Below are 9,810 nucleotides of genomic sequence, written 5' to 3'. Positions count from 1 at the left end.
AGGTATAACATATTAGACATAATTTTAAATTATTAGCTGCTTCTCTTTTGATCAGTCTTTACAAATGCATCTACTGTAGAATAAGTATGCAGTGATTGGCATGAAATATTGCTCAGATGAATGCTGCACCAAAAGATAATGCATGAAAGGTTCAGATTCAAATTCAGATTCAGATTTCTTGTCAGAGTACATACATGACATCACATACAACTCTGAGATTCTTTTTCCTGCAGCCGAGGCAGAATTACCACTTATTTTCAGTGGAAAAAAAAACTGTTCATTTCCACCACTCACTACTCACTTGGGGCCATGTACCATGGGATGAACCGAGTAACCAGCACAATTGGCGTAGCAGTGCAACGCCTGTAGAATGCCAGTGATTGGGACTGTCTGTAAGGAGTTTGTACATCCTCCCCATATTTGCGTGGGCTTTCTCCGGGGCTCTGGTTTCCCCCCACCATTCAAAACGTTCTGGGGGTGTAGATTGCTTGGGTGTAAATTGATTGGCACAGAGTCATGGGCTGAAATGGCCTGTTCCTGCGCTGTATTTGTAATTTTTTTTAAATTTAAAATCTTTGGGATGTGGAAGAATTTTCTTGATAGTCTACATCTTTCAATATTTTATAGCAATATACATCTACTCTATTCACTGATCCATTGTTCCTCTCCCCAGCCAGTTAGTGCACCGTCTTCTCAACCTTAGAACTCTTGAGCTCAAATTTTGTCTTTCATAAAGAACCTCAGCTAAGACCAGAACACCATTCATATGTTGTCCATTCAAATGAGACCCAGGTTCAACTTTCCCTATGCCTTTCATATTACTACCTTTTGCCCAATTTAATTTTTTGTCTTTATTGTGCCTGATATCAATAATCATTACCCACATATCCTTTTATATATGCTCTTGCTGCCTATTGCCTTCTTCTCCTTCAACATCACCTCTGTAGAGTTGCTATCACAACTGCAACCTTCCCTATCTCTGTAACTTACTCCACTCCGGCTTGTGAATCTTCCCGATCCTTCATCACATCACTGACAGCTGCACCATGCCTTATCTCTGTCATTCCTTTCCTTTGTTCTCCTGAAAGCTGCCCCCAAAATCCCAGGCCTTGAGCAAAATGTTGGCTACTTCTCAAAACTCTTATTTGGATCAAATTTAATATTGTTTGATTATATTTCAGGAAACATGTTGGGGAATTTCCCTACATTGGAACGGACATGTGAATGCCAAATATTACCCAATGCTCCCTGCAAATACATTTTTCAAGAGCCATTTTTTCCCATACACTCCACGATTTCTTCAAAAAATTCAATAACTTAAATTAGTCAAGGTGGACCTGCCTTTTGCAAATCCATAGTGCTAGTTAATATTCATGTTATTAAATCCAAGCCCCTTTACTTCCAGGTATTGTTAAAGGTCAAGAGCTATAAATCCTCCAAATTAATTGTAGAACAGTCAGCGTGCAGGTGAAAGTCTACAAGATGAAAAATGAAAGCACCGGAGATGCAGCACGAAATGCATGAAATGTTAAACATACATTAAAATATGGGACAGAAGAATATTTATGATACATTTATTAGTTGCATTTTCAAGTCATAAGGCTGATACTTTTCTCATTGTGAGCTTCAATTAAACGTAAAGAATATATTCAACACTCCATTAAAAGGTGCTCCCTACTTGTCCATCGCTCTCCAGAAACACAATACAAATTGGTGGAAACACATTTAAAGCTTATCTTGGATATGAAATTTATTGTCATGCGTGGCTGTGAGATCACACACCACCAGCTGAGGGTGAGAGGAAAAGCAAGGGAAAGAGATGCAAAGAAGAGAGTCAATGGACAACAGCAATGACTTCCAGTAATATTGGACCTTCCCTGCAAGACCATGGCCCATGCTCATCACAGAAACATCCTCAAGGAAAACTTCATGCCCAGGACATTTCATAAGAAGGATAATATAGACTACTCTCTGGGAGAATTGATTCTCCCAGAGAGTAGTGAGTCTGTGAAATGTTCTGCACAAGGGATGCACAGAGGCTACTTCATTATAAGCCTTTAAAACATGAATTGATTGATTTTTAAAGAAGGGTGAATATAGGATTATGGGGTAGGTGGAGATAAGATCAGCTATATTCCCACTGAAGGCCAGAACAGGTGTGACGGGCCTGAATGACTAATTGTAATGTTGTTCTGAACGACAGCAGCTGATTTTTTTTTTTGTTGCATGCATCTGTGTGTTCTTGTCTCCTGATTTCAAGATGCAGCGCAGTAGTGGGCCCTTCTGGTGCATGAACCTGAGCCGTCCAAATTCACCCAAGTGACCAATTAACCTACTTATCCTGTACATGGGAGAGGAAACAGGAGGTAAGCGATCATGAGAATGAACATGCAAACTCCTTAAAGACAGAGGAGGATTGGAACCCGGGTCACTGGTGCTGTGACAGCATTGCACTGAACACCTCTGAAGAGACTGAGTAACCCAAAATCCAAGAGAATGGAGGAGGTCAGACATTGACTTCTGCTCTGCTGCTTTACTCTTCTAGGGCAGATCTCAACACACTGAGCTGAGGGACAAGGAATAGTCAGTCTCCTCACCTCAATTTTATGTGTAATGTGTGGCTAAAGTATATAACATGACCTCATTCATCTGAATTGGTTCACTTTGCTTGACTGTAAGGCTAAATTCTTCATATCTTTATTTGTTTCTTTATATGGATTAAGTCCATTATTTTGTTCAGCAGTATATTTAATTATTTTAAACCAATATCTGAATGGGAACATCTGGGTTTCTGATCTCAGAATGACATCACCTTCTAAAATGTAATTATGTTCCACACAGTTGCATTTTTCTATTCTGTTCTTGAGCTGATGCAGCGAATTAGCGAATCAGCGATAATTAAACTTTAATGACCAAAGACAGATTCATCAATTTATATTCACCCAATATTTGGTTTAAATTGAATTTTTCAAGTTCAAGTTTATTATCATCCATTAGTGCACTTTTTGTACAGTTCCTTTGGTCATTCAGCAGTCTCACTGCCCATGGGAAGCAGTTGTTTCTCAGCCTGGTGGTTCTGGCTCTGATACTCCTGCATCTCATTCCCAACGGGAGTAGATGAAAGCTGCTCCGTGAAGGTGGGGGGGGTCGTCAATGACTTTGCGTGCCCTCTTCAAACAACAATCCCGGTAGATCACGTCGAAAGGGGGGAGGTTGAGGTTCTTATTGTTGAATTATCTATCAAATTAACAATTTGAAATAAATATAGTTTTGTTATATCTGTATTTAAATTTATAAGAAAATTATACAATATCTGTTACTTTTTTATTCAGAAAATGTATGCTAAAGGACATTGAAAAAAGATCAGCAGGTTGTTAGAAGTAATCTCTTTCATAAAGATTTCCCAAGAAAGTAATGCTTGCAAACCCATAAATGCTTTAAAAATTCACTAAAATATCACCCAGAAGACATCTCATGAATATGTTTTAACATGATGAAACAGTGGAAGGAAAAGCTGATAGGTTTCTGAGAGCTTTGTATTTACTGTAGGGGTTCAACTTTAAGAAAATGTGACTCGACCACATGATGTGAACATGATTTAATAACAAATCTTGCTGTAAGATCAGTTAAGATGCTGATGGAGTTGTAAATGAGTTTTTGATGGCATATTAAGGCTCATTTACCAAGAATTACAATTTACTACCAATCTCTCTGAACTGAATATAGAACTGTATAGAATAGCATCAAGCCTTTTGGCCCATGTGTCTGTGCTGAGAACATCCAAATCAAACTAAAGAATTGCTTTCTCTTGTTAGCTATCTCTCCATTCACTTCATATTCATGTGTCTAGGAGCCTCATAAATTCTGTTATTGTATCTGCCTCCACTGCTACTCCTGGCGGCCTGTTCCATGCACCTACCACTAAAGATTTGTCCTGCACATCTCCCTGAAGCTTCCTCCTCCTCACCTTAAGTGATTTGTTCTCAAGTGTATGACACTTTACCCTGGGGAAAAGATTCTGTTTCACGCTATTGATGCCTCCAGCAATTTTATACACCTCTAACAGATCTCCCCTCAGCATCCTATCCTCCAGAGAAAACATCCAAGTTTGTCTAATCTTCCCCATAAATTTTAAACCAGGCAACATCCCGATAAATCTCTTCTCTAACATTTCATCCTATGGGTTGGTGCGGCCAAAATAGATAACCCTATCTGAATTCTTATTGCATCAAATAAATATTGCAAAATTCTATGGATAAATATTTTATTTTTATTTTATAAATTGGACAGGGTGGTCTAGATGACATTTCCATGCTGCGGAACTCACTGACTTTATGATATCTTAGCTTGTATGTTGATCTCTGTGTATAGCTTCTAATCTTCAGTTGGCTTTCCAAAATGTTTAAAACTAGGGATAAAATTATACACTTCATCTGATTGTTGTGTGTGAGAATTCATCAGTATTAACCGATGCCCAGACCTTTTTATTTGAATACTTTATTTTAAACCATAAAATAATCAATTACGATATTTCAAATTGATTGTAAATACATGTGGTGTACACACACACATACACACACACACACACACACACACACACACACACACACACACACACACACACACACACACACACACACACACACACACACACACACACACACACACATGACCTGTGGGAGAAGGAATAGGGGGAGAATGGGTTAAAGGCACTGCTGTGCCTGATCCTGCTTTGGATGGGTCCCTTACCGAGACTGTATCCTCCCGTCCGTCTGGGTATTCAACGTAGGCATAATGCGGGTTCGCATGGACCAGAGTCACTCGGTCAACCAAGGGGTCGTTCTTAGAGTACCGGACATGGCGTCATAAAAGGACTGGACCGGGAACCGTGAGCCATTCCGGTATGGTTGTACCGACTTGGATTTCCTCGGGAAAGAGAGCATTCTTTCATGGGGGGTGGCATTGGTCGTGGTGCATAGGAGGGAGCGGCTAGAGTGTAGAGAACTAGTGAGCACGTCCTGCCAGCAAGAGGTGGGGAGACCTTTGGACCAGAGGGCAAGTGTAACCGCTTTCCAGAAGGTGGCAATCTCTCTTTCGACTTGCCCATTACTGCGTGGGTTATAGCTGATGGTCCTGCTTGAAGCAATACCATGCTCCAGAAGGTACTGCCACAGCTCTGCACTCATAAAGGAGGATCCCCCTGTCACTGTGGTTGTCATTGGGGTAGTCGAAGATGGTGAAGATGCTGTGCAGGGCCTCTATAACTGAGGAGGCAGTCATGTCCGAGCAGGGCACAGCGAACGGAAAGTGGGAGTACTCGTCGATGGCCGTAAGGATGTAGGTGTTATGGTTGGTTGACAGTAAGGGCCCTTTGAAGTCTACGCTGAGACGCTCAAAGGGGCGGGTGGCTTTGATGACGTGGATGTTCTCCAGACGGAAGAAGTGGGGTTAAAGGCACTGCTGTGCCTGATCCTGCTTTGGATGGGTCCCTTACCGAGACTGTATCCTCCCGTCCGTCTGGGTATTCAACGTAGGCATAATGCGGGTTCGCATGGACCAGAGTCACTCGGTCAACCAAGGGGTCGTTCTTAGAGTACCGGACATGGCGTCATAAAAGGACTGGACCGGGAACCGTGAGCCATTCCGGTATGGTTGTACCGACTTGGATTTCCTCGGGAAAGAGAACATTCTTTCACTCAGCGCACACTGGACAGGCTTGGGTCATGGACACTCTGGTAGACTCTTGGGGACGCCATAGTCATCAGTATTAGTAGTCGATGGCTGTCCTCTATCACGGCAGGATCAGAGAGCTGTAAGTATGTTTCGAAGCATCTCACCCAGTGCTTAAAGTCATTCGAGGCTGTAGCTGACTGTGGGTCGATGTCAAGGTGTTCCAGCCATAGCATAGGCTCCATCCCTTCAAAATTTTCTTTTAGTTAATAAAAATGTAGTGCGTGTCGAAAGAAACAAAGACTTGTTGATCCAAATCAAGGCTTTTATTAACTAAAAGACTGGAGCATATCACAAGTAGGTCGACCAGTCCAGAATGACCTGGTCTGGCTAGGAGCAATCCTTTAAGACCTGCCAGTTGGTGTGGCTACACTCTCAGCCAATCACAGTCATCCTACACTCTTCTTTGGCTTGGCTTTGCGGACAAAGATTTATGGAGGGGTAATGTCCACATTATCTGCAGGCTCGTTTGTGGCTGACAAGTCTGATGCGGGACAGGCAGACACGGTTGCAGCAGTTGCAAGGGAAAATTGGTTGGTTGGGGTTGGAAGTTGGGTTTTTCCTCCTTTGTCTTTTGTCAGTGAGGTGGGCTCTGTGGTCTTCTTCAAAGGAGGTTGCTGCCCGCCAAACTGTGAGGCGCCAAGATGCACGGTTTGAGGCGATATCAACCCACTGGCGGTGGTCAATGTGGCAGGCACCAAGAGATTTCTTTAGGCAGTCCTTATATCTCTTCTTTGGTGCACCTCTGTCTTGGTGCCCAGTGGAGTGCTTGCCATATAACACGATCTTGGGAAGGCAATGATCCTCCATTCTGGAGACGTGACCTACCCAGCGCAGTTTGATCTTCAGCAGCGTGGATTCGATGCTGACGGCCTCTGCCATCTCGAGTACTTCGATGTTAGGGATGAAGTCGCTCCAATAAATGTTGAGGATGGAGCGGAGACAACGCTGGTGGAAGCGTTCTAGGAGCCGTAGGTGATGCCGGTAGAGGACCCATGATTCGGAGCTGAACAGGAGTGTGGGTATGACAACGGTTCTGTGTACACTAATCTTTGTGAGGTTTTTCAGTTGGTTGTTTTTCCAGACTCTTTTGTGTAGTCTTCCAAAGGCGCTATTTGCCTTGGCGAGTCTGTTGTCTATCTCATTGTCGATCCTTGCATCCGATTAAATGGTGCAGCCGAGATAGGTAAACTGGTTGACCGTTTTGAGTTTTGTGTGCCCGATGGAGATGTGGGGGGGCTGGTAGTCATGGTGGGGAGCTGGCTGATGGAGGACCTCAGTTTTCTTCAGGCTGACTTCCAGGCCAAACATTTTGGCAGTTTCCGCAAAGCAGGACGTCAAGCGCTGAAGAGCTGGCTCTGAATGGGCAACTAAAGTGGCATCATCTGCAAAGAGTAGTTCACGGACAAGTTGCTCTTGAGTCTTGGTGTGAGCTTGCAGGCGCCTCAGATTGAAGAGACTGCCATCCGTGCGGTACCGGATATAAACAGCGTCTTCATTGTTGAGGTCTTTCATGGCTTGTTTCAGCATCATGCTGAAGAAGATTGTACATATGTACATATACACATTGGTGATAGAATCTGTACTAACACAATAAGAAAAGTGAAATCCCCTACTACCCCACCCTCCTCCCTCCAACCCCCTCCTACACAAAAGTAAAGGAAAAAGAGCAGGACAAAAGAACCACAACAGGAGTACATCTCTAATATCTATAGAGAGAGAGAGACAGAGACAGAGACACAGACCTATAAGAGAAAGGGAATGTCTGAGATGCATTTAAATATTAATACCCACACTTTTTAAATATGGGCTTCATATTTTCCAAAATATGTAATACCTATTTCTTAAAATATAAGTTTTTTTTCACCCCTGTTTACAACTCCTAACATATGCATGCCAACAATCTAATCCCAGATTAATATCTGACTTCCAAGTTATTTCAATGCATTTTCTAGCTATCACTAAAGCAATTTGAACAAATTTCACTTGATTTATATTTAATTACAAATTAGGTTTGACGCCCTCTAATATCTCCTAATAAATATAGCATTGGCATCTGTGGGAATTTTACCCTTGTTATTTGTTCTAATAAATTACCTATTGCGAACCAAAAAGGTTTAACTGTGGAACGATGCCCAATTGAATGTAAAGATGTACCAACTTCTTGTCCAAGCTGCCCAGACTTTTTGATGACATCCCTACCTAATGACATTATTATTTATGGACATCAAAATCCTCCTTGCATGCAACCTGACAGATGAAATCCATGCTACAGAACTTAAATATTTTTATCTTTATTCAAAATCATCACTGAATGATATTGCTTTATCACCGATTAAAATTTAGGCCAATGCCGGTGTTTTAAAAAACACAATTTTTAGCTATCAACAATACTTCCAAGCTCTATTTCAATGGTTTCAGATCTTGAAGAACCTCTAGACTTTGACCTGGATATGTGTAACCTAATATCAAGGAAACGCAGAGACACACAAAAAGTGTCATCAATCTCCTTGTGTCTTCCTCACGATGGCAGAGTGGCATAATATAGTTGCTCACACCTTCGATGACTTATGTTGAATCCTGATATCTGGTTCTATCTGCATGGAGTTTTGCAGATTCCTTCTCGACTATGTGGGTTACCTATGAGTTCTCAGATTAGAACATAGTATAGTGGAGGCCCTCGATGTTGTGCGGACCTGTTAATTCCTACTAAAAAAAATCTAAGCTGTTCCCGCCTCTTAACTCTCTATTTTTCTTTCATCGGTGTGCCTAAGAGTCTTTTAATGTTTTAGACTCTGCCACAACCCCTGCAAGGCATTCCAGGCACACACAACCCTCTGTAAAAAAAAAAAAACACCCTTAATGCTGCTCCAAAACTTTCCTCCCTCTGGTGTTTGCTATTTCTGCCCTTGGAAAAAATGTGCTGGCTGTCTACCTTGCCTCATAAGACTTGTTTCCCAATCTATGCAACATCCTGGTAAATCTCCTCTGCACCATCTCCATAGTTTCCACATCCTTCCTGCAATGAGTTGACCAGAACTAAACATAATATTCTAAAGGTTAAAAAGGTAAAAGTAAAGATTTCATAATTGTCACATAATACTACATTTAAAATATAACATACATGAAATTCATTAACTTTTGTCTACCATAAGGCAGACAGAGAATTGTTACTTTCTCCAGTGCCCCTCAGAGAAGCCTATAGAACTCTCTCCTCCAAGTGCTGACCAGGCCTGAGCCTACTTAGCTTCCGAGATCCGACAATCTCAGGAGTATTCAGGTTATTAGACTTCTGATGAAGTGTGGTCTCACCAGAGATTTGCAAAGTTGCAATATGACCTCTAGACACTTGAACTCAAGGTTCCTCCAACATCTGAGATACATTCAGTTTGGAAGGTTAATCGGACACTGTAATTTGACTGAAATGTGTTAGTAAGTGTTGGAATTTAGACTGAACTGAATGTGGGGGTGGGGGGCATATAATGGTTTTGGATTAGAGTAGATGTGTGTCTGATAACTTAGCAGACTCACAGAGCCTAAGGACCTATCTCCATTCTGTACCTCTCTGGGACTCTATGACCATTCAATATGATAATGATTCAAAGCCAATCCCCTCCCCTTGTTTTCTCTTGTGCCCTCTCTCCCTTATTCACCTATTATCTCTTGCCTGTGTGCCTGTGCTCTTCCCCCAGTCCTTCCCCCCTAACATTTTAGTCACGTGCCTGTCTACATTTTGCTCATACCTTGATGAAGAGCTCAAGCCCGAAGCATTAGTTATGAATCCTTATCTTTGCTATACCGTATAAAGTATGCTGTTTGACCTGCTAAGCTTTTTCAGCATTTGTTTTAACTGACAATGCTTCATCTTTCAAAATTCTATGTTCTTGTTCTCCCTTATACCCATTAATGATGATTTGTGATGTCATAATTGTCTACCCCTTTTTTAAATATATTCAAATATTTAACCTCCTTCACCTCCCATGGAAAATAATTTTTTAAGATTCATCAGGCTCTGAGTGAGGAAAATTCTCTTCACTTCAATCATAAACATATTGCATTGTAAATGCAAATAGCTGGCTG

The 9,810-nt window shown here is 41.7% G+C and overlaps 1 long non-coding RNA gene across 1 annotated transcript; it reads right to left on the bottom strand.

Annotated features, from left to right (window-relative positions):
- Window positions 1-1,558: 1,558 nt before the first annotated feature.
- On the bottom strand, window positions 1,559-9,575 carry LOC138744811 (uncharacterized). Its single transcript, XR_011345780.1, has 2 exons — window positions 9,474-9,575; window positions 1,559-3,237 (listed from the first exon to the last, which is right to left on the bottom strand). It is a non-coding gene; the product is annotated as an uncharacterized lncRNA (long non-coding RNA).
- Between the last annotated feature and the right edge of the window lie 235 nt (window positions 9,576-9,810).

This window comes from Narcine bancroftii, chromosome 1 (genome assembly GCF_036971445.1).
Source record: "Narcine bancroftii isolate sNarBan1 chromosome 1, sNarBan1.hap1, whole genome shotgun sequence".
Lineage (NCBI taxonomy): Eukaryota > Metazoa > Chordata > Chondrichthyes > Torpediniformes > Narcinidae > Narcine > Narcine bancroftii.
This window is presented reverse-complemented; position numbering and strand designations above follow the sequence as displayed.